The sequence below is a fragment of the Eschrichtius robustus genome, chromosome 1, assembly GCF_028021215.1.
Source record: "Eschrichtius robustus isolate mEscRob2 chromosome 1, mEscRob2.pri, whole genome shotgun sequence".
In the NCBI taxonomy this organism is placed as follows: Eukaryota; Metazoa; Chordata; class Mammalia; order Artiodactyla; family Eschrichtiidae; genus Eschrichtius; species Eschrichtius robustus.
Window position 1 is genome coordinate 174,354,273 of NC_090824.1, and position 16,304 is coordinate 174,370,576.

Consider the following 16,304-nt stretch of genomic DNA (forward strand, 5'->3'; position numbering starts at 1 on the left):
GGGGGGGTCTGATTACACCCCCTAGCAATCAGTTCTTCATGTCTCTTCCACATTTAACTTCTTTTAAAAGTCACAATGCCCTTGTTAGGAAAGTTGCGTTATTTGGAGCATAACAAAGTTGTGGCCAGGATGACATAGGAAGGGCACGTGAGCTGGCGTTTTAGGCTGGAGGAGAGTGGGCTGGGATGCAGGGGCATAGGATGCTGGAGAGGGAGGAGACGCAGTGGCTGTCATCAAGCATTAAAAATGGGTCCTCTGATCGAGTTATCAACCTGTGGGTCCAAAGGAGCAAATCTGAAGTGCTCGGGGAGAGCAATAGCGAAAGGATTTGGGTTTTGTGACGGGGGCTGCCAGTCAGAGGTAGCAAAATGTGGATGGGAGGGTCTGGTCAGGGAAGGTATTTAGAGGGTTGGATAATCAGCCAGGAAAGTCATTTTAAAAGGAAATGAGCAGGCAAGCAGTATTGGGCTGAAGGACTCTTAAAGACCTGTTTAGATGGAGAGATCTATGATACTCTGAAGTCAGTCTTCTCTACAAACTTTTCGTTTTTCCTGATGAAGATATTTGTGCTTTTCCCAAGCACTTTAAGGAAGTCTTGGTTTGTGAGCCAGTAACACTAAGTAAGAAACATTAATATTCTCTTTGGCAATAGATGTATGTTGACTAAAAGTGCCTTGATGCTAACGGAGAGAATGTGGGTTTTCTAGTTTGGTCCATGCAGACAGTTCATTAGTTCTAAATTTAGACATAAGTGTTAGTGTTGGAGTGACTCCAAGTTTGACTAATACATCCGAAGATGTCCTTGTTAGAAAAAATAAATGATGGAGAATTCTATTTTTCTACTTTGTGTTTGTGGGTGGAGAGGGAAAAACACTCTCTTTTATATCAGCTTATTCCATCTGTTCATGATTATTGAGTAGATGTGAAATTTAATGATGTTAAGTACACAGTAGGTATGCAACTGACGATTTTACATTATAGAATAGTTCTTACTTGGCAGAGGTGAATCAGGTAGCAAAGTTTCAGAGCATCCTGATTCAAATCAACTGCTGTATGTTTCCCCATGTCAAGCTCTCCAGAAATGGAGCAGTGGCCAATGACAAGATGTCATCTTGTTTCAGCAGTTTTCTTGAGCACCTACTAGTTTCAAGCATAAGTAAGCAAAGATTAACAGGCTGCTGCATTCAAATTTCTGCTCTCAAGGAACTTAGTCTTGACCGAGAGACACATTTCAATGTGTAAACAGACATGTCACTATTACTGCTCAAAAAGCCTCTAATTTGGCCTCAATTCTCCCAAACCTCTTAAAAAATAACTGCATGGATAATTCGAAATTCTCTAAACTACATTAAGCATTTAAGCATTTAGCATTATGCTTAAAAGCATTAAATAACCTTAAGTAAAATAGAGTTCTACTTTTCATAGATTCCCTCTTCATTAATATCAGAATAAATTATAAAAGATAATTTGTTAGAAGTTTTACATATTTTAATTAATAATAAATAATATTAAATATCAGAAATAGTCCAAGATAGTTAAATATTCATTTTTAATTTTTATTTGGTAAACACAATTATTACCAATAGAGATGTTGGTCAAAGGGCACAAACTTCCAGTTATAAAATGAGTAAGTTCTGGGGATCAAATGTGCACCTTGGTGACTATAGTTAACAATACTCTATTGTATACCAGAAATTTGCTAAGAAAGTGGATCTTAAAAGTTTCTCTTCTCCTTTAGTTTTTCTTTTCTTACAGGACTCCTATGATTCAGACGTTGATGTTTCCACTTGTGAATGTTTATCCATTTCTGCTATTTTTGCTAGGCTTCCTCACCTGCATCTTTCACCCCAATCATTCTGCAGTTTTACCCATCTTACTTCTCCCCCCAGTGCTTGCTTCCTTTATTTCAACTCCTACCTAATACTTCTGTCCAATATTTTGTAAATTCTTATTTCTATTTCAGATGAAAAATAACCTTCATCTTCTTGAGAATTTTTTATCGTAAATTCCTTGTCTTTTACAGCCATTCAGGCTCCTATGGTCTATGTTGGTTCATCCGTTGTCACTTTGGTCATAGTTGCAATCCTCAGGATTTTAGTCATTGGCATTTGAGCTCATTCTCTCCGGGGATCTCACCACTATGCGAGACACGTGTAAGGTGTGTCAGGGAGAGACCAAAGGCAGGTGGTGGTCTATGCCCCTCCAGGTGAGATTAAGTAGAGTGGAGAGGAAGGGCCAAAGCAGGATGTGCAGAACCACTGCTGATAACATATCTCCATTATGGTGGACCCGTCCAGCCACTGTTTCATTTTTAAACTTTTCAGGGGATGCAGAATCGACAGGCAAATTTCTTTAGTTTGTGTTCCTCCAGCTTTTTTTCATTTGAAGGGGGTGTTCTTTAGCAGTGAACTCCCAAAGGCAGCTGGTCAACCTGTTCTCTTCAGCAGCTTACCCTAAGATGACTTCTTTCCAGTTTATGTAATAATTGGACAGCAATAATCAAATAATCATCCCGACGTAGAACTGGGGACAAGCAAGAGCAGATTTTTTTTTCTCCTGCAATTTGTCTTTCCACTGCTGTGTCCAGACACCAAATGTCACACCCTGTTCCCTGCAACCCATACACACAACAGCTTACCTCATGCCTTGCTGTCTCCCTGGGTATTTCACTGTGTGCATGCTTGTGTGTGTGTGTGTGTGTGTGTGTGTGCACGCACACACACGCGCACATGCTGCTCAGATCATGTTTTCCTCCAAATTTTGTAGCTTCCTCAAGGTTGATTTGGGGAGAGAACTAGTCTAGCAGCCTGTGCTAATTCACCATTTTGTCCTGGTTTTATCTCCTTGAAATACAGATTCCATTGTTTTATTCTTCTCTTTGAAAACATCCAAATATGGTCCTTTCCCAATGAATCCAAACTCCTGGGCAGGATTTTTATAACCTCGACTCAACCAATTTTGAGCTTTACAATCTGCTGTTCTCTGTCATTTACTGTGTGATCTGGTCACCCACATTTTCTGGCTTTCCCTGATAGGTCTGTCACATCCTCACGCCTTTTCAAGTGCTATCTGTTATTTGCAATATTCCATTCTCTGTCTCTCTTTTTATTTGGCAAAATTATACTCAGTTTTTAAGATTAAAGTCAAATTGTTCATTCTGTGAAATATCGCCTCTTAGAGTAATAGAATTATTTTTTACTTTCTTGACGTGGTGAGAACGTGGAAAGAACAGTAGCATAACTTTCTTGCTTAGTTTTTAGATATTGTTAAACCTGAACTATTGTTAAACTGAACTGTAAGTTTACTTCTGTTAATGCCTAAGCACCAAGTAGATTCAGCTCCTTGATTCATAAGCACTAGTCTCTAATCTTATAAATATTTATAACTTTTGCTTGAAACCTGATCAATGTATCAGCATGTTCTTTAAAATTAATAGCCAAAGACCAAAACTAGGCAAATACTGGATGCCTGAAGGTAACTCATTTTAATAAAAGAAATATTTTAAAGCATTAAAATAGACTCCTTAACTATTAAGTTGCCTCAGTAACTCCTATCAGTAATAATTCCAAATAAATTCACTTCTCTGTGAATCTCCGCACCTGCTAGATGTAGCCACGATCATTTCTTACCTGTGCAACATCTAAATAGCTGCCAAATAGCACCTGTTCAGGCTCTGACTCCTTACAATTCATTTTTGACACCACAGACAGTGTAAGCTTTTCTAAAAGAAAAATGCGATCATTCCACTTCCTTCCTTTGTATTGTTCTGTGGTCTCAAGTGCATTGAGAATACAATCTTCAAGGACTTGAATGTCTTGAATCTACACCCACTGGTTGAGTACAATCTAGACATACTATCAGTTTCTCAAAACTCTTAGCAACGTTCTGCTTCGGAGGCCTTTGCACTTTCTCTGAAACTGAACTTCTCTCTGGAATGTTCTTCCCCAGATATTCACGTGTCTGGCTTCTTATAATAGAAGCCGGACCTAGTATCAGATCAATTGCTAACTTTTCCAAGAGGCTACTCTGGAAACTATACTGTATCTGGCTTTTCCATCAGGACGCTCTGTGAGAATACCGCAGTCCAGCCAGCCCCTTCCTTGCGCTACATCCAGGTTACATGGTGGTGACGCTGTTGACTTGCTTGTTTACGTGCTTGGGCTCTTTTTTTCAATCTAGAATAGATAATCCATAAGAGCAGAGAAGAACAGGTCTTTATCATTCTAAAACCAGGGACAGCCACAGGAAATAGCACATAGATAGTCTCAAAGTCTTATTAAAATATTTTCTGTTGAATAAATAGGTGATACTTAATTGCTTAGAACTTCTGTGAAAGCAGCTTTTCACTATCTTTTCAATATATTTAATGATGACCAGGCTTTATTCTTCATATTATCTATATTATTTTCTAGAACAGCAAAAATATCCAATATTTGGGGTATCTATTACACTAAGTAGTGAAGACCTGGTAAGAAATAAAATACTGTGACTGTCTTATGTAGTAGTTTATCCCTAAGTGCTTCACATGATATCTGGAATAGGAGGCGATCAAAATATCATGTGAATAAATATGAGATAAATTATAAATTATTAAACATTACTTTTTTAATTTTATTGAAGTATAGTTGATTTACAATGTTGTGCTAATTTCTGCTGTACAGCACAGTGACTCAGTTATACGTACGTATATATACATATATATATGTATATCCTTTTTCATATTTTTTTCCATTATGGTTTATCACAGGGTATTGAATATAGTTCCCTGTGCTATACAGTAGGACCTTGTTGTTTATCCATTCTATATATAACAGTTTGCATCTGCTAATCCCAAACTCCCCATCCATCTCTCCCCCACCCCCTCTCCCCCTTGGAAACAACAAGTTTAAACATTACTTTTTCAATTTAATATAGAATTCATGACCAGCAATCACTTCAAATTGTATTTGTTCAGAAGAACAACCAGGGGTTTTTAGAAACTTCCCTGTAGTTGCTCATGAAGTTCTGTTCTTCTGATGAACAACTTTCTTGTTTAATATTGCTTGTCATATTCTCCAGCCCTGTATTTGCTGTTACTTCATCTGCTATTAAATGATGCAACTCTATCTGATGTTTGTCAAATTCAAAGCTGAACTATGTCCCTAGCACCCTTTCTTCTCTCTTGGATCATGTGAAGACCCAAACTGCCAGGCGCCCTCCTGGCTGCCACATGTAGATTGAAATGATCCATGAAACTCATGTCTGACAATTTTTGTTATTTCTTCAAAAGTTTTCTTTCTTTCTAGACAGGAATGGAGGAGCAGGAGAAATGGAGCACGTTGGAAATAGGTCCTGATTGTGCTCAATGATTACAACACAAGGAAGCCCAGCAGCTTCAATAGGGCAGATCGTTCTACTACTTTCCTTTTGGAATTCAATAGCAAGTTTAACATTTATAACTTGGGAGTCACTTTTTCTTTAACATACAAAATTCTTTATTGATGCACTCTGGACATAAAAAATGTTCATTTATCTTCCATAAGTCTGTGATTTATGAGAGGAATAAAATACGTATTAATCATTGGAATTCAGGATATGAAATAATTTTTCAAGTTGCCCAGACGAGCCCATCCAGTGAAATTCTATCATCAATTGTAGGAGATGGAAGAACCTTAGCCTTGAATGTCAATCTGTCTTGAGACACAGTTTTAATTTCAGCCTCTACCAGTGCATCAGTGACTTGACAGTGAGTTATGAATTTCCACTCCCTCAGCTGGACAAGCTGCCCACAGATTTTCTGATAACAGGACCATATGCTGGAGAAATTATCATAGATGAATGTGATTGTTTTAATGAACATAAAAATCTCTCTTCTGTACTATGTGAAAATCGTGTGTGTAAAATTAGTCATATGACATAGCATAGGAATTGTATTCACTGTACATTTCTCTCTGTTGAAAAATCTTGCACTGCATACTAAAAATCAATTTTCATCAGTCGAGAAGAAAACCTATGTAGCAAAGTAATATCATTCTACTAATAATTCCCATAGGCCAAAGGCAGACGCCACTGCCAGTTTACTACCCAAAGTGACAGTTTAAATGGCAAGAATGCATTTAAATACACAATTTGATGTGATTGCTGTAGAAGACAGACAGGAAAATCAATTAAATGTATTGCCCAACACTGATGAGAACACAGAAAAATAAAATAGAATGACAGGATTTATTTCAAAGGAGGAATTTGAGGTAAGTATCTTTTAATGACTCCTCGTTCTAATCGAAATCAATGGCTGAAAATATTTAAAAAAATAAAACAGATCAACTGATGCTGAATAACTTGAGGAAGATGTATTAAGCTATGACAATGAATATGTTCTACAGCCTTTAAGGCATTAGAAGTTGAAGTTCTCAGGTTGTTTGTACATCCTGTCCAGGTCTATATATACCTCGAGAAGACATTCCGTGTTAAGGGTAAAATTAGACTATGCATGTGCAGAATTTAACACAGTGTTTTGTGCGTACTAGGTGCTCAAGATAAGAAAGGTATTATTGTATTGTAGTTACTATTAATAAATTACTTTGCATACCATTTAATGCCAAGCTATTCAAGTAACTACATATGAAAATATCCTTCTGAATGTAATTTCTTTATTAAAAGGTACTGGCTCTAAACCAGTGGTCCTCGACTGAGGGTGATTTTTGTCTCTGTAGACATGATATTTGACAATGTCTGGAGACAGTTTTGGTTTTCTTGATGAGGGAGGAGGTTGTCACAGGAGTCTAATGGGTGGAGGCCAGGGAGCCTGCCAAACATCCTGCAGTGCCCAGGGCAGCCCGGCAATGATGAGTGACCCAGCCCAAAGCGTCAATCGTGCCAAGACCAAGAAACCCTGCTCTAAATCATGCATGGGATTTCTTCTCTTTCCATAGCTGCTGTGGCAACTGAGAAAAGTCATAATGAAAACTGGAGAATACTATTTCAGTTTTTCTCCCTTCCCCTCATCGATGCTACAGGAAAGCTGAGTCAGAGGATGTAATAAAAGAGGAACTACTTTAAGAGAAGAGGGGAGAAGCAAATGAACAAATGAGTTGATTTGCCAAGAAAATTAATTAATGCCTCTTCCTCCAAATTACCATTGTGACACAATGGACTAAAAGTGAATGTAAAAATTTAGAAAGCAAAAATTCAGAAATCTAACCAGTATTCACACAAACATGGTAACGCAACATTGGCCCTGAAGGCCTATGGGAATATGGAATGCACAGAAATGTAACCTAGAAATTATGCATATGGAAATCCAAATTGGAACACAAAGGTGATTATTTTTTAAATACTACTGCCTGCATATACTGACTTAGTCTGTTCTGACTGCTATAACAAAATACCACAGACTGAGTGGTTAAACAACAGACATTGATTTCTCACTCTTCTGGAGGCTAGAAGTTCGAGATCAAAGTACCAGCAGATCCAGGGTCCGGTGAGTACCCACGCCTATACTGCAGAAGGATGCCTCTTGTGTCCTCACCTGGTGGAGGGAGCTCATGTCTCTCACGCCTCTTGTAAGGGCACTATTTCCATCATGGGAGCTCCATCCTCATGACCTCGTCACCTCCTGGAGGCCCCACCTCCTAACACCTTCACACTGAGGATTAGGTTTCAACACATGCATTTGGGGGGGCACTACATTCAGTCCATAGCAAGCACCATGATCAATGCCATAATAAAGAAAAAGTAGAAATTAATTCCAGAAACCTTCTGTATATTATTACTTATATAATTACTTTATCCTAGATTGTAAATTTCCTCACTGAGTGTTCAGTAATTCTCCATTTTTCTGCTCTGTCAACAAACTCATATCAGTACTGTTAGAGATAATTCTCAGCCATGTGGGTACCACATGATTGTTTTGCCAACCAGCATGATTCGAAACATGCTAGAAAAAGAACTCTCAAAAGAATGCTACATTTGCGACGTCTGTTCCAGGTTGTGTGTACAGACAACTCTCTTGGCTAGATTTTTCACACTCATTTGTAAAGCTGAGTGTTATTAGCTACTGACAAAAAATATTTTTAATCAATGCTGCTCATGAATTTGGAGATGATGGGTGTACAAGAACCAAGAGGAGAGCAGAGACACTTAAGTGAAAAACAACCTGAAATAATTTGTAAAAGTTTATGCTCATGGTGGTGGACACCAGCAAGGTCTCCATCAGAGAGCAGGTGAGATATAACAGATATAACAACTCGTACACAGGATGGGTTACATGGGGTTTGTGGATTACGAGTACCTGCCCCATCCTATATTTTGGAATAACAAAGTATCGCATAGACTATGGACATGCTTTGGTGAAATAGTAAATTATGAGTATTTTCAAAATGCAAACATTAGAGAAGGACTTTAACAATTATTTTAACATATGGGCACACACGCATATATTTTTAATCTCTCTTTGTTTCCAAAAAATAAATAACTAAAAGCTTTGTGATGGACTAAACATCCTCACAATGGCATTTGTTCCCAGCAGTGCTCCGGTGGATCAGCTCACAGACCTGATAGATGTTGTCAGCGCTGATAAGATGTTCAGGAAGACAGGGCAGTGATAAAAGAAAGGCTGAGGGTGAGAGAAAGAAGAATGTGGCCAGAAGCTCTCCAATCTTTCTCTTCTTTGTAGGGAGGTCAAAAAGTCTACCAGGCATGATGAAAATTTTAATTAAATATGTTTAAATTCAAGTTCAAAATGTAGTTTCACTGTCCATTGAACTCTTTGAAGTCTCCAAGAAGATAATAAATCTCAGTTGCCATAGGAATTTCACTCCCTGAAATGTGATTAAAAGCAGTTTTTTGTTATCTAGCAAAACTCATTATATGGATTAGTTGTCAATAATGGTAGAGAGATTTCCTGTTTGAGGCAGTGAGACGGAAGGAAATTGGCATTTGTTGAGTGGCTAGGAATGTCAACCACAATTACTTGTTTTTCAGGCATGATCCACTTGCTTTTGTTTGCCATAATTGCAGGTGAGCATTACTATCCATTTTATACATGAAGAAGTTGATGCACAGAGTATTTTGTACAGAATCACGTAGCCAAGAAAGCAGAAAGATCCAAGGCTCTGAAAGCTTGAAGTTTACCCCACACTGTTTGCTTTCTCCAATAATGCTGAAAGAAATGCATGGTTTACTTTCTAAAATGGAACTATCAAAATTTAAACATACTATTTGTTGCAGGTTGGAAGGATTCTACAGAGCAATAAAATCTTTAGACACCATTAAAGCGAATTTTAAAGATATTAAACAAATTTGCTCAAGGAGCTATAACTGTTCTAGAATTACTGGGAAATATGACATCACGGATTGACCATGTCTGTACACAAGCATTTTTGCTTCAACAAAGGGAATTTCAAGAGAAAGAAATCCTGCAAATGCAATATCTGCTTCCTTGGTCCTGAGGTGTTGTTTCTTTGCTTTTAGCTTTATACCATGACATCATTCTAATCAGAAATGGAAGGACGCCATGCCAAATTTAGAACATACTTGAACTTTGTGATTTCGTACATTAGAAATAAATTCCAATCTTTAGAAGTCAGCTGGTGAACTATAAAATAAAAGAACATTACTTCCTTTTTCCAAGGAAAGTGCCTCCCAACAGTTTCTTGGACATCACATTGCCTCCACAAAACCACACTTCCATGAGCTAAGTGCAAGTCAATTAGAAACACATGTACTATATTGTCCCTGGATCTAAGGGTTACAAAGGAAACACTCAAAGGCTATCATGATAAATGCACCAATCTGGGGATTTGAGTACACATAAAATGGGCTAAAAACTAACTTAACACCCTTATGGAGTATATGTTACTTGTGTTCACCAATTAGAATACTTAGTACTCATGTTACTGATTTTTGTAAAACCAAGTCAGTACAATTTAAGATAAAACATTCCCTCGTGGCAGTTCTTCCAAAGCAGCAAAACCACTGCAAAATGGGAAAAACAAAACAACTCGAAAATATTAAAAAATCCTACTTTTCATGTAGGTACTTCCATTTAGGCTTATCTGCAAGGTGAGATAGAATGAGATTCTTTGTATATTAGAAATAAATGGTTATCAGGATTTGATGTTTGTCTTAGAGATACTAAGTTGATTTACACTTGATAAGTAGGGTATAACACGGTACAAATACAATAAGAACTTATAACACTGTTGTATTTAAATATCAACACTTATCAACTCATCAGCACATCTCCCAAGCAATTCACACTCTGATTTATTTCTGTTATTGGGAGCTGACTGTAGTCGTTTTCATTCGTAATTGAGAATGCATGTATTCCCAAAAGATTTACCTTAAAATCTGTATTTTCACAGGATTTAGAGTGACAATAGCCATCGTTCTCTTGATTTCATTTTTGTGTGTAATTTTATCTGTTATCAGTAGATCTGAAAAAAGTTAAAGAAGTTATGCAATCCATAATAGTATGTCCCAATTCTCACTCCACATCTTGACATCAGCACCCCAATTGTATGAGAGCATCTTTGACAAACTCTGGGCTTTACTCATCTCACAGCGCATCATTTTGGAAGCAGTGCAGCCAGCCTGGTGGATTTCATCAGCCGTCACAGACTGGTGCAGTTCCAGGGCAACATTACTGTGTTTCGGTGAAAAGCAATGAAACCTTGAGTACGTGGATGATTTAAAACCAATCTAATCTTTCATAACAGCACAAATTTTCCTTTTATTTTTTAAGTCTCCAAATGATAAAGATTGGTCATTCAACTGACTCTAAAGAGATCAGTAGATTGTTTTTCTAACTGATGTTTCCTTCTTAATTCGGGCCCTGATGTTTTTCTTGTAATTGGAACAGAACTTTCCCTTCAGTAGGAGCCAGGGGACTGTGAGAGCTGCGGCTTTTGTACATTTCTGTGCACCTTGGCTTTGTCGAGATGGGGCTGTGTTAAATGACATTTAAGGAGGAAAAAACAAGCTGTTCTGAAAAATGTCAGTCTCACTTGTAATCTGTTTTTGAACCATGGACTGTAACGACATTCCCATTCACACAGAATTGGTGATTTCCCCTCTGGTGGGTTCTAGCCTTCTAGCTACTTGGCAATAAATAAAGTCAGAGCAGAGAGAGAGTACAATTAAAAATTAACTGCCCCCAATTAGCTCCACACTTCTTTCATCTTTGCATGCTTGTTTGATGAGGTGCTTTTCAAGTGTCTTAAATTGCAATATAAAATAAGGCCTCCAGTGAACAAAAGCTCTAAAATAAGGAGGAGGAGGTCATCCACCTTGGTTGTCCTCAACTCTTCCTTCCCAAATTTTTACCTCTTAACCTTGAAGCAGTTCCTAACTCCTGGGGAGGATGGTGGACTAAGGAAAAGCTGGTGCTACCATCACTAGATCAATAATCCAGGAGCCCTGATTTTCCTACTAACTCTTAACTTGCTATGGAAACTTTCCTGGCCCTTTAATTCAGCCAAGACAAGGTTAGACAGGTTCCAGAGATGTGCCTCAACAACTGAACGAGAGAGAGGTGGTGGGAGTGGGGAAGTGGGGGCAAGCATACAAAACAGAGAAGCAATTCACTCATACACATTTCTAAAATAATTATTGGTCATAAATGTGTTCAGTTCTATTCACCAAGGTTGACGGGCTATTGCTCCTGCTGAGAGCCCAGTTGTAAAGGAGAGACCAATTCCTAGCATCCTTGGATTGCACCATCCCAGGAAGGACTAGCCCTCTATCCAATGGCAGGCTGATTACATTAGACTGTTGATAATGTAGAGGGAAACTCTTTATTTTATAATATTGATATGAATTTTCCTTCACTTGCTGCAACACTTCTGCCAGAATCACCATTCGTGGACTTTCAAAAAGACTTGTTAATCACTAACAATAAACACCTCATTTTATAGCAAAGAAAGGAGACAGGGGCTCACACCCAAGACATTGACTAGCATTGCCAGGTGCCTCTTATCCTAAAACAGGTGACAGAATGGTAGACCAAACTGCTGAAGGCTTGGCCAAGGGACAACACCCTTTGAGTTTGGGTTGTGGTCCTAAAATATTCTGTTTGACTCTCAAATCCACAGTTAATGTATTGTGTTGTGGACGCCATAGTTAAGAACCAGAAACAGTGAGAAAGAGGTGAGAGCAGCCCCTTCACTGTTACAGTAATAGACCACTAGTAAGTGTTTTGCTTTCCATTCCTACAATCTTGGGTCTTAACAAGGTTTAAAGTTTAACATTAGCCAAGAGAACAATATTTCACCAGAGAACACAGACACAGTCCTATCAAATTGTAACCAGGACAGCCCACATAGCCAATCAGGACTCCTGGTACTGTCTTTTTTTGTTTTGTTTTTTAAAAAGATGTATTTATTTATTTATTTTTGGCTGCCTTGGGTCTTCGTTGCTGCATTTGGGTTTTTCTCTAGTTGCGGAGAGCAGAGGCTACTCTTTGCTGCGGCGCATGGACTTCTCATTGAGGTGGCTTCTCTTGTTCTGGAGCACGGGCTCAGTAGTTGTGACACATGGGTTTACTTCCTCTGCGGCATGTGGGATCTTCCCAGACCAGGGCTCAAACCCGTGTCCCCTGCGTTGGCAGGCAGATTCTTAACCACTGCACCACCAGGGAAGTCTAGGACTCCTGGTACTGTTGGAAAACAGACGAGGGGGAACCTTCAAGATGGTGGAGGAGTAAGACGTGGAGATCACCTTCCTCTCCACAAATACATTAAAATTACATCTACATGTGGAACAGCTCCTACAGAACACCTACTGAACGCTGGCTTCCCAAAGCAGAGGATCGGTGCCAACCAGCACTTACCAGCCTGAGAGGCTTGTCTGCTCACCTGCTGGGGCGGGCGGGGGCTGGAAGCTGAGGCTCGGGCTTCGGAGGTCGGATCCCAGGGAGAGGACTGGGGTTAGCTGCGAGAACACAGCCTGAAGGGTGCTAGTGCGCCACAGCTAGCCAGGAGGGAGTCCGGGAAAAAGTCTGGACCTGCCGAAGAGGCAAGAGACCATTGTTTCAGGGTGTGTGAGGAGAGGGGAATCCTTCCCTGTCTGCCCACAGAAGGCAGAGCACAGCCTAAACGAGCTCCAGAGATGGGCGTGAGCCACGGCTATCAGCTCGGACACCAGAGACAGGCATGAAACTCTAACACTGCTGCTGCAGCAACCAAGAATCCTGTGTGCAAGCACAGGTCACTATCCACATGCTGCCCCCCGCCCCAGGAGCCTGTGCAGCCCACCACTGTCAGGGTCCCGTGATTCAGGGACAACTTCTCCAGGAGAACACACAGCGTGCCTCAGGCTGTTGCAACGTCATGCCGGCCTCTGATGCCGCAGGCTCGCCCTGCATTCCAATTATAACTACAGTACCTCTCCCTCCCCCGGCCTGAATGAGCCAGAGCCCCCTAATCAGCTGCTGCTTTAACCCCATCCTGTCTGGGTGGAACAGAAGCCTGAGGGTGACCTACACACTGAGGTGGGACCAAAACCAAAGCTGAACCCCAGGAGCTGTGTGAACAAAGAAGAGAAAGGGAAATTTCTCCATGCAGCCTCAGGAGTAGCACATTAAATCCCCACAATCAGCTTGATGTACCCTGAATCTGTGGAGTACCTGAATAGACAACAAATCATCCCAAAATTGAGGCGGTGGACTTTGGGAGCAACAGTAATCTTGGGGTTTGCTGTCTGTGACTGACTTGTTTCTGATTTTATGTTTATCTTAGTATAGATTTCAGTGCTTGTTATCATTGGTGAATTTGTTTATTGGTTTGGTTGCTCTCTTCTTTTTTTTCTTATTATGAGGTTTTTAATTTTTTTTATTTTAATATTTTTTTCTTTCTTTTTTTCTCCCTTTTCTTCTGAGCCATGTGGCTGAGAGGGTCTTGGCGCTCCAGCCTGATGTCAGGCCTGAGCCTCTGAGGTGGGACAGCTGAGTTCAGGACATTGGACCACCAGAGACCTCCTGGCACCAAGTAATAACAGTTGGTGTGAGCTCTCCCAGAGATCTCCATCTCAAAGCTAAGACCAACAGGGAGACTAGCTCGGTGCTTTGTGACCACCTAAAGGGGTGGGACAAGTAGGGTGGGAGGGAGAGGCAAGAAGGAGGAGATATGGGGAAATATCTATATGTATAGCTGATTCACTTTGTTAGAAAGCAGAAACTAACACACCATTGTAAAGTAATTATACTCCAATAAAGATGTTTTTTAAAAAAAAAGCTAAGACCCAGCTCCACCCAATGGCCAGCAAGCTCCAGTGCTGGACACTCCATGTCAAAAAACAAGCAAGACAGTAACACAACCTCACCCATTACCAGAAAGGCTGCCTAAAATCATAATAAGGTCACAGACACCCTCAAAACACACCACCAGACGTGGTCCTGCCCACCAGAAAGACAAGATCCAGCCTCATCCACCAGAACACAGGCACTTGTCCCCTTCACCAGGAAACCCACACAATCCACTGAACCAACCTTAGCCACTGGGGGAAGACACCGAAAACAATGGGAACTACAAACTTGCAGCCTGTGAAAAGGAGACCACAAACACAGTACGTTAAGCAAAATGACAAAACAGAGAAACACACAGCAGATGAAGGAGCAAGGTAAACACCCACCAGACCAAACAAATGAAGAGGAAGTAGGCAGTCTACCTGAAAAAGAATTCAGAATACTGATAATAAAGATGATCCAAAATCTTAGAAATAGAATGGAGAGAATACAAAAAACGTTTAACAAGGAACTAGAAGAACTAAAGAGCAAACAAACAATGATGAACAACACAAAAAATGAAATTAAAAATTCTCTAGAAGGAATCAATAGCAGAATAACCAAGGCAGAAGAATGGATAAGTGACCTAGAAGATAAAATAGTGGAAATAACTACTGCAGACCAGAATAAAGAAAAAAGAATGAAAAGAATTGAGGACAGTCTTAGAGACCTCTGGGACAACATTAAACACACCAACATTTGAATTATAGGGGTCTCAGAAGAAGAAGAGAAAAAGAAAGAACTGAGAAAATATTTGAAGAGATTATAGTTGAAAACTTCCCTAATATGGGAAAGGAAATAGTCAATCAAGCCCAGGAAGCACAGAGAGTCCCATAGAGGATAAATCCAAGGAGAAACATGCCAAGACGTATATTAATCAAACTATCAAAAATTAAATACAAAGAAAAAATACTAAAAACAGCAAGGGAAAAGCAACAAATAACATACAAGGGAATCCCCATAAGGTTAACAGCTGATCTTTCAGCAGAAACTCTGCAAGCCAGAAAGGAGTGGCAGGACATATTTAAAGTGATGAAAGGGGAAAACCTACAACCAAGATTACTCTAGCAAGCAAGGATCTCATTCAGATTCAACAGAGAAACTAAAACCTTTACAGACAAGCAAAAGCTAAGAGAATTCAGCACCAACAAACAAGTGTTACAGCAAATGCTAAAGGAACTTCTCTAGGTTGGAAACACAAGAGAAGGAAAAGACCTACAATAACAAACCCAAAACAATTAAGCAATGGTAATAGGAATATACATATCGATAATTACCTTAAATGTAAATGGATTAAATGTTCCAACCAAAAGAGATAGACTGGATGAATGTCTACATAAACAAGACCTGTATATATGCTGTCTACAAGAGACCCACTTCAGATCTAGGGACACATACAGACTGAAAGTGAGGGGATGGAAAAAAGATATTCCATGCAAATGGAAATCAAAAGAAAGCTGGAGTAGCAATTCTCATATCAGACAAAATAGGCATTAAAATAAAGACTTACAAGAGACAAAGAAGGACCCTACATGATCAAGGGATCAATCCAAGAAGAAGATATAACAATTGTAAGTATTTATGCACCCGACATAGGAGCACCTCAGTACATAAGGCAAATACTAACAGCCATAAAAGGGGAAATCAACAGTAACACAATCATAGTAGGGGACTTTAACACCCCACTTTCACCAACGGACAGATCATCCAAAATGAAAATAAATAAGGAAACACAAGCTTTAAATGACACATTAAGCAAGATGGACTTAATTGATATTTATAGGACATTCCATCAAAAACAACATAATACAATTTCTTCTCAAGTGCTCCTGGAACATTCTCCAGGATACATCATATCTTGGGTCACAAATCAAGCTTTGGTAAATTTAAGAAAATTGAAATTGTATCAAGTACCTTTTCCGACCACAATGCTATGAGACTAGATATCAATTACAGGAAAAAATCTGTAAAAAATACAAACACATGGAAGCCAAACAATACACTACTAAATAACCAAGAGATCACTGAAGAAATCAAAGAGGAA

At 39.4% G+C, this 16,304-nt stretch overlaps 1 pseudogene; it reads left to right on the forward strand.

The window, feature by feature from the left end:
• Positions 1-246: 246 nt before the first annotated feature.
• LOC137765153 (eukaryotic translation initiation factor 2A pseudogene) overlaps positions 247-16,304 on the forward strand; it is a 56,658-nt pseudogene continuing 40,600 nt past the window's right edge.